Genomic DNA, 14,825 nt, shown 5'->3' on the forward strand with positions numbered 1-14,825 from the left:
AAATCTAAGAGAGACATATCTAATAAAACAAAAATACATACATATGGTGACGTCTATATCCCTTGCGGGGTAGACAGAGCCAACAGTCTCAAATAGACTGAATGGCCACGTTCAGCTATTTGGCCTAATGATAGAATTGAGATTCAAATAGTGACAGGTTGCTAGCCCATCGCCTAAAAAAGAATCCCAAGTTGGTAACCCTATCCCTTAGTCGCCTTTTACGACATCCATGGGAAAGAGATGGAGTGGTCCTATTCTTTTTTGTATTGGTGCCGGGAACAACACGGCACAAAACAAAAATAATTGTAATAATTCTACCTACTTCGGGTAAACGAATAGAAAAACCCTAGTCAGCGAGCATTTACCGCCTCTTGTTCAGACCCTGCAGACAATTGTTCAAACCATTAAAAACAGCCGAGGCGATAGCGATGTTTTACAAAAATCAATTCTTGCCTAAAAAAACCTTGCTTATTTTGGAAGTCACTTGTCCAGCTCCTCACAACGTCCTGCGGTTTGGCAAAACTCCTACATTCAAGAGCCAACAAACGTTTACGAATCAATGTGCACGTGGCTTTATTTGCGCTCTCTACTCCACGCTCATTGTAGGAATCCTCGGCAAAAACAAATATTTGACGACTCAACTCTTCATTATCCGTTATTAGGTAGTGCGTTTTAATTGTGAACGTTTAACTCCTTTGATTGCGGCGGCGATCACGCTCCATGTGAACTTTTATCGCAATTTATTTCTATTACTCCCGAGTAGTTTCTAACCAGTTCAGGAAGATCAAAAGAACATTGTCCTGCTTAGATTTATTTCATGTTGTAAAACATATTCAAAACGAGTCGGGTTATTGTAGTCCGAAATGGATTAAAGTTTTATTACCTTATAATATGAAAACGTAACTTTACCAATCCAGGATCGCAGTCACAGCGCACCCTGAAGTCTTCTTCAAAGAAGTGACGATATAAGTACTTGCAAAAAATTAAGTACATTGTTAAAGTCCAAATTAAAGTTATAGTCAATTTAAAATTATAAGTTGAGAAATAACAACGATTTACAAACATTATTTTTAAATTATTATTCCATTGAAAAAAAATCTCATACCTACAAGCGTTGATAACCTTATCGGTAGGGTAAGCATAGTCCGCGAGGGGCCTGCCAGGAATGGGGGGGCGGGCGGAAGCCGTGGGCGACCGTCCTTCGCATATTGCCCCTTGATAGGGCTGTCACAACAATGTCACAGGGCCAGTACTTATCTCATGACATGGGTTTTTACTATGTGGATAACTTTGAAAATCTGTTGTGATACCGATTAGTGTCGTGATAAGGTTTAAGTTTGTATTACCACTGATTACAATAGGATAAACATGTTCATCAAAACAAATGTATTCTTTTTTTAATGTTCTTCTTACTTTATAAAAAAAAGGTAAAACATTTATAAATATATTACAAATTTTCAGTTTGATATTGAATCAGTTGTCTAACAATTAAGCTTTACATAAAAAACAGTAAGTTATAATATCTTGAAAATAATAAAAGGACACAAATTAGTCCGGGGATGGCTCCAAGGCTGATAGATCAGAAATAATAACATGTCACAATCATAATGTTCTCAGAAATCGTTCCAAATTTAAACTTGGATAAATGTCGCATCTCACGCAATCTCTCTGAGTGACGGAGGAGGGAAATAAATTATTGGATCCGGAAGTGACGTACCAAGCGCGCTCCAATTTAAGGTACAGTCAATACCGAAAAAAAACATAATGTAATGCAAAATTTAAATCGAATGACACAATATCCTTTAATCACAGGAAATCGGGCCTGATTTAATAACACTTAAAAAAACAGGATCAATCAGTTTTGTATAATCAAACGACGGTCACCGGATATGCTTTGCCTTATTAGTGCAAAGGTTACAAAATTCAACAAAAGAGTTTTTAATTTTCATTTATAAACTTAATCAGTGTTAGTTAAACAATGGAAATTTAACTTTGAACTACTTATGTACCGGTGCTCTTATGAAGATTATGATGACTCGTTTAAATTTAAAACAACCGTAGACAAATTAATTAAGTTATCTAAATGTTCTTTTTTTTATGAAAAAAGACATAAAGACATGTTGTGGAAAATATGGCGAGGTATAAATGTTAATGTGCAATACCACGTTACATCGGAGTTATTTATACGCGCAAGCATTATCCCGCAAGTTCTGGATGAAGTGCTCCCAACGCGCTATTCAGATTTATGGAGTGTTTTTCAGTGCTTTATCTAAAAAAGATTGTTTATCTGTAGCTTCCGTCGCCTGCGTGTGCGCGGCCGATACGCCCGCACCGCTTATTGTTTACACTTAATGTAATTCAAAGCATGGAATTCTTTGGTAAATTGTATTTTTAAATTTAAACTCGCCCTTTGAGCGTCTACTTTGTGAATATCGATCACCGCCGGCTTATTTCATGATCGCTATGCGTTTTTGCGATCGGTATTACGCTTGTCACATACGTAATTTATTTCTTTTCTGTTAGGTACCGCCTGTTTACGCTTCTGAGATGATAGCATCGAAGGTTTCGCAATGTTTAACACGCAAGAAGTGTCTTGTAGAGATATATCGACTATTTATATCAAATCATTAATAGTAATATTTTCGACGAAAAGTGATAGACCTTCATTTATATTAATTGGTTTTATAGCTATAAATAGTTATAGAAATAAAAAATAAACAAAGTCAACAGGCATATAAATAAAAGTATCTAAAGTTGAAATATAAATCCGAATCCATCGAGCAGATTTTACACCAAATTTTATGAAAACATAGACATTTGCTGAAGTAAAGTCCCAGGAAACATCTAGTTCCTAATCAATATACTTCAATAACCACTCTATTTCCAATATACTGCTAGTATGAAGAATGATGTAGCAGAGACAATATCCCGCTGTGTTTACTTCCTTGCCGCATTTATTCAAATATGGGAAACTAATTTCCCGTCTCGCGTCATTTCCCGTCGCCAATCCTCCCTGTAAATTGCTTTGCTTGAAGTCTACAGTCTTCATAATGGTGATTCCAATATCGACAAATACTGCAATCACAATGTAGGACAGAGCCATTTGTGCATCATCTATTTTTAAAATTCACAAGAATCAGAAAATATAGGATAACCAAACTTCAGAATTTCAATACAGCTTTTAATCAAACTTTCTGCAACGCATTACAATTAGTTTTGTAGGAAGTCATAGTTATTTTTTTGTTCAGACAGACAATCAATCCATTTTAATGCGATCTTGAGTCAGCTTCATTACCTTTTCTCTCTAATATTAATAATAAATGAAGCTCAGACAAAAAATCGGCGTCGCATATACAACGCGTCGAAATCGCTTCCTCCGTAGACAATGGCCCTCTATATCCGGTAGCACACGTGCTCAGGTGCCTTTTATCCTGTTATCCTGTGGCGTCTCGTCCCCCGTCTATTGTGACCCACCCTTGTAACTTGACCTGATTTCTCAGTACCCGCCCTACAGCTCGTGCCCTCCCACCGAATCGAATTCTCGAAAGGCTATCGAGAAATTGATATTCGGATACATCTGTCCCAATAATGGCATCAATTGTCAATATCCTGAGCCTTCGATTGTCTCCAGGCCAATAGTTACAGCGTGATATGAAAAATATTGACAGTTTATAAAGTAATCTCTGTCGGAATTATGTAAACTGACATATTTGTTTGAATATGTCATCATTACATCGTACGTAGAAAAAAAATGATTTACTGGATGACTTAAAAAGGTATATAATATTACTAATACTAGAAATTAAACCCTTTCTAACTCTAACAATGTAAGTAGTGGGAGTATTCTAAATGTATAATTCAAGTAGTTTTCAAGTCTCGCACGGTGCACGCTATCAAACAATGGGAATCAGCGGCAAGGTCGCGTGCGTCATATATATTATATGTAATTACCACGTAGATTTTAAGTTAGAACAATTTACGTCTGAATGAAAAATGCAAAGCATTCTATGGAATGCTTTGCATGAGACGTGCAGATCTCAGAATAGAATTATTGAAGTTATTAAAAGTGAAGAGTCATTATTCGTTGTTCATTAAAAGTGTAATAAAATTGAAAATATCAAAATGAAACATACTTTGAAATGTGTCAGGTATAAATACTCGTACTCATTTATAATAATAAAAATGAAATTTTGCCTTAATTTATCAGTCATTTCGCGGTCGACTTTGTAATTTAACTATAACTTTACATAGGTAGAAGTAATTTTAATTTTAACTAATTTGTTGTATCAAGCAAATTCAAAACGTGTACAAGCTGTTTAAAAAAGATACCATATCTCTAGACGTTACTCCACAATTAGGTGCGTCATTACATACATTACGAAGCAACTCTATCATCTAACAATTTAATCTTGCCAGCGTTTTTTGTGGATCCTCTAAAACAATACTTTGCGATGCGATACCCAGAACCATTCTAAACTTGCCAGTAATTTTTAACTTTAAAATGCGATAAATTACAAAACACATTGTTTACACTAAACGAAAAACCGTGTATTCTTTGTTCGACCATGTAATCTCGTGAAGTCACTCTTTTTATTTTCGAATTGGGTTTTCCCTCAGAGCGATTCTTACAAATAGGTACTAAATACTGTTTTAAACTGCATTCCATAATTAAGTGTTAGCTATTGTTATTATTTTTTCCTTTAATGATAACAACAGGAACATTGAGTCCAATCCAGTCCACAACTCAATGAGACTGATTTAATTTACAATTATTTAGGATAAAATTTCTGATGCATTTTGAATTTCCTAGGGCTTCACTGCATAGAGGTGAGAACTAGTGAGGAGTCCTTAATACTAACGCAAGAAAAATGAAGACGATGAATTTCTCCCTAAACTCGTCCTAACGAAATGTTTTCGGTCTCTTGTGTAATGTTGCCGTGTGCTAATTTTCATGATAGCCATCATCATCAGGGTGTTGGCAAAAAAATCAACGGTCGGGCAACAGTTGGGCGCGCGACAGGTGGCGCAGGCGCGACAGGTCTCGATGGAGTTGGGATCGGGTACACTCGTATGTAGTCGGAACCACTCGGCCCGTATTTTCCGCGGCCGCCCTCTCAGCTCTCGGTCCGCCCGAAAGCTCAGTCCGCGATTAGGCGCGAGCCGAGCTGGTGCTACGGAATACTCTTGTTGATTAAAGCTCCGCGATCTGTACTAAGTGCGTACGAGTGTACTTTGTGAAATTGAAACTGTTCACTTTTTTTTTTGTTAAATTTAAATTAATTTGTTATTAATATATTTCTTTTTAAAAGACAATTTAAAATTAAAAAATAAATTAATAAGTACTTCGTAAATATTTTCAAAAGGTTTGTTCGGGTATGAGGTGTTGAGTGCAGTGATAGTGCGCGGGGGTCGCCGGTGGGTGCCGCCGCCATGCTGTTGATAGAGGCCCCGCGCGAAGCCGCCCTGCCCCCGTGCGCGGAGCCCCTAGACCTCCCCATGTCTGCAATCACTAAACTAAACTTCTCAGACTATAGTGTTAAAGTGAATAAATCATACGAAACTACGCAAGAACAAAGGGACAATAGAATAAACTATGAACAGGCGTTAGCGAGGCTGAGCTACGAACAATCTATTTCTAGTAATAAATTGCACTATCCCGAACAAAATAGACTGTCATATGATCCTACGTTGGATCCCTTGTGTGCTGATACCTCATATATCCTTCCCGCAGGTAAGTTCCACTTGTTCTCTACTAAGAAAATATAAACTTGAGTTATTTGGAATAGTTTACTTAACTATATCATTGTATTCCGGGATATTATACCTAAATTATTAAGCACAAATACGTTAGTTTCCTCTAACTTATCGCGTTAATTAAGAGTTAAATATTAATGAACGTGACCAAGTCACCGCGCATCTGTTTATTAATGGCATAAAATAATAACAAGTTTAAATTTGTCTGTTTCATACCTTCTTCATTTGATAATGAAATTTATCCACTACTCGTACTTACGCTCCGGATTAAAGACATTTATTACACCTGTTTGTTAGCTTTCTTGACGGAAACAGCGTTAAACCTGAACTTCATCCTCCCCACATACAGAAAAAATAATCATTGGTTCATTGAGAACTCTCAAGCACTGCCGGAAGCACTTTCGCCGCCGCCATGTTGGATCCGGCGGCAGGGTGCGCGGGCGCAGCGTTTCCGCCGCGTGACGCGCATAAAAAGCTTTGCAGTATTGTCACGAAGCTCACTTTGCATACATAGATTACGTGAATATCATGAGAACAGCCTATCTGAGTTATATTACTTCCTATACCACCATTATTACTTACTTATTGTTTCAGCATGAAGTCTATTCAATATGTTTATGAACGCTTAAAATTATACTTTACCTGATATTATAACAAAATTTTTGCTTCTTTCGAATTATTTATAATGTTTTAATGAAAATTATTATCATTAACAACTTTTGAAGAAAATTCACATACAAATCCAGTATCTATAATTTAATAAACATTCCTTATTAACAACCTGATAAATTTACGCTGATAACTATTCCCTGTATTAATTCAAAATACATTTTCATGTTTGCCGAGCATACTGAAAAACGTACTCTTAAAAGATTTTCGTCTACATGATTAGTTAAACAGATGACATCTTTTAAAATAAATACATTTATAAATACGCAATAAAATACAAAACGAAATAATTAATAAAAATAAATTAAGCATTTAACATGTATCTCTTTACTTTTATTAAGACTGTGAAATATATAAGTTTTCATGCGAAACACGTAAGTATTTAATGAATATTCATATGGTAGTGTCAGATATAATCAATGTCAATGTGTCGTTACGATGTCTCGTGAAATGGTGAGGCTCACCAGAAAAGGAGCGTTTTGGAGCTAGGAGTAACGGTGTGCCTGCGCCGGTCGCTCACCTCACCAGTAATTACTTCCTCCCTTTTCGGTCGCAAATCTTCGTGGACGTGACCATAATTTTTTAAGCCACTTTGATACCTTCAAACTTTATCTTTGTCAAATTCAATAATCCATAAACAAAATCTAACAATTCGTAGTTAGAAATTAGAAGCATCCACAGATCTTTATATTTTTAAAAGCTTAGCATTAGTATAGATTGTGTATATTCCTCTAGTTGTATTTATGAATTAGTTCGTTTTTTCTTATCCAGTGTTACAAAGTTAGGCATATTCTTCTAACTGTACCCAATTAGCGTGTTTATAAGTGCGCTTATTTATCGTCGGGCATTAGAAACACCTGTCTAACGCCAGCTGGACCCATGACCTAACCGTTCGCTTGCACCTTCCACACCAAAATAGCTAGGATGGAATTCAGAAATATTCATAAGGATAAACTTATATTATGGGTGTCATCGTGACTTGGCTGGTAAATAATATTATTGATGAAATGATTATTGAAGTCGGGAATACAAAATGCGAAATTAATAAACTTATTTTTTCAATTATAAAATTATGTGACGATTTAAAACACATTATATATTTGCATGACTAATTTTCAGCATAGATGAAGTGAACTACTTTTCTTCTTGGAAAGTCAACTCACAATATGTAACATATAACCTTCATTAATATCCTTGGGCACACCAACTGATGCTGGACATTTGCCAAGTGGCCATAACAATTTCTTTTATTTGTTTGCACGCACTCAAAATGATTGCGATTGCTTGAAGATTTTATTTTATCTCCTGAAGTCAGGCATAAATTTTATCTTCGAAAATTTCAGTAAATTAATAAAATTTTAATAGTTACCCTTATGTTTGTGGTAAAAATTCGATATATTTTACACCTGTTCTCTAATAAATGAAACAACTTAGTCCTGTTGTCCCAATTAATATACCTTAAATGATTTATTATCTGTACATAATAACATCATAAAGTTTACCTATTCTATCTTATGATTAATATTATCTTTAATCTTTCTTATTTTTGCGTTTATTCTTAAAGCCTATTTCATTACCCAAATATACTACTATATATAAATATGTGTAATGTACCTTTAAATATAAGTAAGAAAATTAGTCGGCAAACTTGAAAGTAGTTATTTAAACCACAAGTTCAACAAATAAGTAACTAAACTTTGCTCAATTATAACTATACAATTAATTTATACTTCCCTAAAGTATTTTGCTGAATTAACTCGAGGTACTATAAGTTTAAATGTTACCTCTATACATTCAGGGCATACGTTAATAGTTACGTCCTTCCTTTAGCACAAGTCCCTGGTCCTCAAAATTTCCACTCCATGTTCGTGGTCTACAAAATGTCCTCGCTATGACGTCACGGACGGCACGTAGGCGTTCATTCATAAATTCATATTGCTACTTCCTGTGGTGGCGACGCGCCTAGTATCCTGGCTTTTTAATAGCCTTCCACACTTACCCTTAATCGATTCAGAGAGCAATGCGGATAGAACAATGCTTAGATTAGACAAGGTCTTAAAAATTACCATTCAATATCCCTTTGTCCCTAAAAATATCTTATAACGCTATTACATTCGTGAATCGTATATTTATAACATTTAATGAACTGTCAAAAATAATGTCACAAACCAATAAAGTTTTGAACGGATCACGTACGGTTACGGACATTGATGCGCCTGCGCCGCTTCCGTCCTCCGTAGCGCCGCTACATCCTGTCTCATGTTTAATAGCCATCGTTTTTTATTTCATGTCAGTTTCTTTTAGCTCTGACTCTTGAGTTACTCTCTGGGAAATCAATTTGTTTCGAATTTAAATAACTAATTTGAATCTGCTTCAGAATTTTAATGTTCTTTAAGACTGCTTCGCACATTTTGTACCTATAAATAAGCAGTACCTATATGAATATAAACGAATGTTACACATCTAATGCTTGAAATATATAGGTACTTACGAGTATGTATAATGTTAATATATACTTGCATAAATTAGAAACACCTTAAACACTTTGTTACCTGATATTCTTTAAGGTTATGTAAATCTAGATTTCCGTATTAACAGGTCACCCTTATCCTTCCCTCCCCCACTTCAATTCCCTTGTCTGCCCCTCTATGACCATCGTGAGGATTTTGTAACGAACATCGGCGCGTGCGCAGGTGGCGGCGCACCTGCTGTGCATACAAACTAACTTGTAGACACGGCATACACCACATAATTCGCTATTTAAATATATTCGCGGTGCGTTTCTTATTGATGATAATGGACAAAAGACGCCTATTTAAATATTCTTTCAGATTTTTGGGAACATTAAATTTCCAAGGTCATGTATAAATTTGGAGTAGGCAACACCATAAGCAATATTACCACTATATTTCAATGTATAAATTGAATATCCCTTCATATTTGAGTAAGACACTAGAAATAATTCACATCTGTACCGCGATCTTACTAAACGTAGGTTCTTAGTATGTAAGTAATATAGGTAACTATTTCTTTCGTTTGAAGGACCACTAAAGTAAGTAAGCATACTTAATGTTCTCTATTCCAACATCATAAGATTATAGGAATAATAAAATTTATCTATAAATAAAGAAAGACACACTGCTCAATTCCACCAAACATACTATCTGCGACTTCATAACTCTACAATAATTAGGTCCAGTCTAGACAATGTAATAACAATTGTTAACGATTTGCCGAGCAATGCCGAGCTTTTATTGAACCACTATGGCATTCTCAGGGGCCATTTAAAATCTTATCATCGTGTTATAATGCAATCAATGTTTTACCTTCCAATTAATACTACGACTATATTTTTTAAACGGACACTTCTTGCAACATGTATGCAACTATGTTGCCCAAGGTGCAATATGTTCCAACCTAATGCGTGTGGTTGTTAGATAAAATGACACCTTGCAATATGTTTTATACGTGCAATAAATAAAAGGTACTTACTTAAGTACCCTTTCCGTAACAATTGCTGGATGGACCTGAGTCCAGATTACTATAACCATGATAGTAAGTAGTTACCTATTTTTGTTTTTGATCATTTCTATTCCCGCATCAATAATTTTATTCTGTAAAATCTGAATAACATCTGCCACAACGCTTGATTATAAATTAATGCTAACGTAATATTCGACCGGATATTATTGTAAGCCCGATATATTTAAACTGTGCTCTATAATTTTCCGTACAAAATTTAGCTGCATCGTCGCCATGGATTAAAAATTGAATGATTATTATTATCGGCGTGCCATACGCCATTTTATAGCCAATAAATATCGGTGGCTCTGGCGTTGGTTATTTTGCACCGCCTTCACAAAAACCTATCTTTATTTTTGAAGTAAATCAACTCATAACTTTCCCACAGGATGCATGGTCTAAGTACCATTTTTTTACATTTTCCATTCAAAATTTTCGTTTAAGCTTTTCACACAAAATATGTAATATTGTATAATAAATTTAAAATAATAAGTATTAATAATTAGGGAGCGTCTACATGACAAAACAGCGGTCAGCGTGACATTAAAATATTTAACACTTCCCGCCGAAAGATGTTCCAATTTTGAATTTGATTTAAACGCTACATGTTGACAGCCATTTCCTTTTATTTTCATTTTATATTTTAACGCATATAATTTTATTATTTCGTGTTTTTGTGATCTAAGTATCACTGCGGTTAAAGGTAACCATAATATGCAATAGAAGTAGCAAAAGTGTAATATTTTTTTATGTTGCATAACATTGTTCATAAACATGTTGTTTCAACATTTTTTGAATCAGGCTCCTTTAATCTTTTCTTTATTTTATAAAGCAAAGAAAGAAAGGAGGAGGTTCTCCATTCGACCGTATTTTTTTACATCTGTAACCTATACTACTTCATTTAGCAAATAACTCTTCTAAAATCTGTTTCGTTACAAAACTAATATAAATGCTGTAAACTGATTCCAAAGATAATAATTTAATTGAGAACTATTTGTCAAAATACTTTGGACGACAATGTCGTCACGACATGAAGTTGTCAGAACTCACCTGCGGCTGACATTTCTAAATTTAAAAATTCATATTTCGACTTCCGCTCTCAAATGGGAATTGGCGCGGTGTTTGCAGCGTTTTTTTTAGCTTGCCACAATTTTATTCTAATTTGAAATTGGTTTATTCTTTTTTATTTAATAAGCATTGTAACTTGATTTTGTTTATTTAAATTTGCTTTTGCCCAAGGATCGGCTTCTGTGATAATTTTTATCACGTAGTTCTGTACATAGTTTTGACCCTTTCGACCGCCATAGCAGCTCAGATTGACTTCATTGTTAAATTTCGAAATGTACTTATACCACAAGGTCTAAATGCCACATTACCTATCTAATTGTGTTCATATCGTGGATAAAAACAGTGTCTGTCATCAAGGCACACCATATGGCGCCTTAGCTCGTGCTCGTCGAAAATTTCGCAGCTCTCGGGTTTCACTTGAGAATGACAAATAAAAAAAAACATGGACGCCGTGTCGCAGCTGCCACGAGGTCTAAGGTTACTGTGGCATGTGCGAGCTCTTGAAGAATAAACTGTCACTTTCAAGAGAAACTTGATGGTCTTGTCTTTATAAAGTTTTACTGTTTTACCTACAATTCAGTATTAGTATATATACCTATAACCTACTTAGGTCACCTTGGAGAGCATGGTAATGAGCTACTTACTAATACATAGGTATTACAAACAAATTTATTTATCGGTAGTAAATAGTCTAAATTTTTTTGATTATAGATCATTGTAGCTGATAATATTTTCAGCTCTTAGCTTCTTAACAGGGTTATTACTGAAAATAATAATATTATTAGGTACCTACCTACAACATTTTCTACGACTTCCACAACTAAGTAAGTAATTTATAGTTCCAACATATTGGAGTGTCCATCTATTTCCTACCAAAAGTATTCTATTCAGATTTGTTTCTTAATAAATATGTGAATAAGTAGGTAGGTGGGTATTTTCGTGAAAAAATCAAGTTACCTAAATAGAAAAAAAATATTTAGAATCACTCAAACGGTTTTATTGTGACAAAATATTTTTATTGGTAATTTAAAAATTCAATATCTGCTTACTAAATACCTACCTATTGAGTTTATGATTTAAATAGGTAATCTAGATTTTTTATTAAGGTGTACGCCTTAACTAAGAGACCGGAGATAAGTATGGATCCACTAAACCTAAGGCGAAACTAAGATTTTACTATAGGAAACACTTATTTTTAGGCAGCAATACCGGTGAACTGAAACAAACCAATTCTCCAAACTCTTATTTTATGCCAGTGTTTCAATAGAACAAAATCTCAATTGAATCTGTTCTCCAATAGTGGTGGGTCGCGACGACCTTTCGACCTGGCGCGTGAGGCGTGGCCGCGCCCGATTGGCTCGCCCCGCCCTCACGCCCCGCGCGCACCGTCTGCGCCGATTCAAGCGCTTCACAACTATGTTACGTCTCATTACGTTTCGTTGCCCAAGTTGTATTGTTTAAAAATCTTCTATAGTACGTTATTTTACTACTGGTTTAGGTAAGTAACAACAGATTGCCCTGGTATTGTAAAATTTGTCGATCGACTGGTCTTGTCAATTATTCTTCAAAACCTTTCTCGTGGTTCCTAATAAGTACTATTAACATATATTATATATGTTAAATTTATACAATATAATAAACAATACGGAGAATTATCTCATTAGGTAGGTAGGTACTTACCTTATCAGAAAATAAAAAGTACCCAACTAACTTAAAAGTCTTAATTATAAATTTGAAAATACGTATGAAAAAAGTAAACTTAGCGAATTAAATTTTGTGCGAAACTTTTTTTACGTTAAGCTTCTCCTATCAAATAAATAAAGAATTGGTCGACACAAAGTAAGTAAGTAGGTAAGTACCTACTTAAGGTATTTCATATTCAACTTCAAACACTACTAATTTAAACTTGAGTTATTTTAACACACCCATACATGTGTAGGAAGAACCGCCGACACAGGGTCACGAGGTTAGTTCCCGGCTGAGTATATTTACCTTTTTCTTAAATTTATTGGTGTTGTTTCAACGACCGAAGGGAATTGTAACGAGCTGATTTCGCTTCATTAAAATACTTCAATTTGTCGAGTTGACAGCTCTATGTGATTTGTTCCATGTTTTGTTATTTTAATGTGACTTAAGAAAAAACAACAAAGACACGTATGTTAAGGTATTTACATGCTTCCTTTGCGCTTAATTATAAAATAGCTAAGTAACATTTCAACTATCGGAGCATATATAAGTATCTTTACTGTGGCCCTGTGGTAGCCCCTAAACTAATGCTTGTAATGCGATGTGTGCTGCGCCTCAAAGGCCGTCAAGTATTTAAGTAATAGGTACGTAATACTTAAGTAATACTTCCGATTTAAATTTGAAATCCTGGCGTAATAGTTAAAATTCTACCTACTTGATGGTAGGTATAGACTAGGCATGAGAGTGGTGACCGCCGACCACAGACAAACAATAGACCGCGACTACTGACCCCGCGCGTGCGCGCTCACCAGAGACGCATGTGACTCGGTATTCGCCGTCACGATTTCGATGTATGTTGTTGTATTGTACCTTTTATTACCTGCCTTTCAAGATAAGTTAAGTAAATTAAAACTATTTAATTAGGAAAGATTTAAATAAACAGGAACAGAAGCAGATCGACATAGTAGAAACATTGCCAAAGATAAGTAGGATTCATTCAGTTGGTTCTATAGATAATATGGTCAGCTAAGAAAATGTTTTAAAGGCTTCCCTAATACTTAGTCTTTAACAAAATATGTATCACATATATTAATAATAAGAAAGTAAGTTTTTGCTGCCAGTTTTTTACTTCTTCAGGGTCTACCTACTTCATTCAACTTAAATCTTCATAATATTTGCACATGGTACCTACTAAAGACCATAGGGTATCTTTTTCTATCCCAGAAAATATATTACTTAGTTACTATCTCTCTCATCTGCGTGTTCCTAGTTTCAATGCACCGAAACAGATTACAGTAACCGCTTAAAATTTCTTTGTTGTGTACAAAAACTTTATCAATATCTTCCCCGGTTAAAGATCAACGACAGGACAATAGCATTTATCAAAATGGAACAAAACATTATTCACTTATAACGTCTGGATACTTTGTTCACAACATCATCAATATTCATTATAAGCAGAAACCTCAGGAATAAAATATATTGGAATTAAAATCAGTGTCTGCTGTTGCGGTGATATCGTGCGCGTCGTTGTGCTGAGGGGTGAGGGGATCATTCGGGAGGGGGGCGCTGCCATAAAATATTTAAAGCCTAGAATTATAACCAGATTTATTATTACTTGCATGTGTTTAGCAAAGTAGATTAATAAAAAATAGGGGACTGTTCAAATTATTATTTTTTTAGAAATAGGAGAGCAACAAAAATCGCATTGAATTACCTACATACGCCCGAAAGTAGATGTCTGTTGGTTACACCTACTCTATTTCATTATCACCATAAATCATAAGTCCTAGTCGCCATACATATGATGATATTTCAGCTGTACTTCCATAGTGTTTATATTTTGCACGCCATGGGTCCGGCAGCGCACGCGCACAGAACAAAGGGCGCGCCGTGAACCGCGTCGGTTCCGCTCCGGCACGTCTCGCGCCCGCACACACCTCGATATGCACAACGGAACGAATTTTTTTCTGCCTATTCATCTGACATTGGACGCAAACGCAATTTTTTTCACTCATTTCGTTTTATTAATACCTATCACATACCTCTTTTAAATCAAGTCCACCACTATTAGCAAAAATGCAAAAAGTCTTGGAATTACCTTACATTACTTTCGGTTTCCGTTT

General features: G+C 35.2%; 1 protein-coding gene across 3 annotated transcripts in view; it reads left to right on the forward strand.

Moving 5' to 3' along the window:
* LOC106130070 (ETS-like protein pointed) overlaps positions 1-14,825 on the forward strand; it is a 125,029-nt gene that overhangs the window by 105,365 nt on the left and 4,839 nt on the right. The gene's annotated exons all lie outside the window — the stretch shown is intronic.

This window comes from Amyelois transitella, chromosome 18, assembly GCF_032362555.1.
Source record: "Amyelois transitella isolate CPQ chromosome 18, ilAmyTran1.1, whole genome shotgun sequence".
In the NCBI taxonomy this organism is placed as follows: domain Eukaryota; kingdom Metazoa; phylum Arthropoda; class Insecta; order Lepidoptera; family Pyralidae; genus Amyelois; species Amyelois transitella.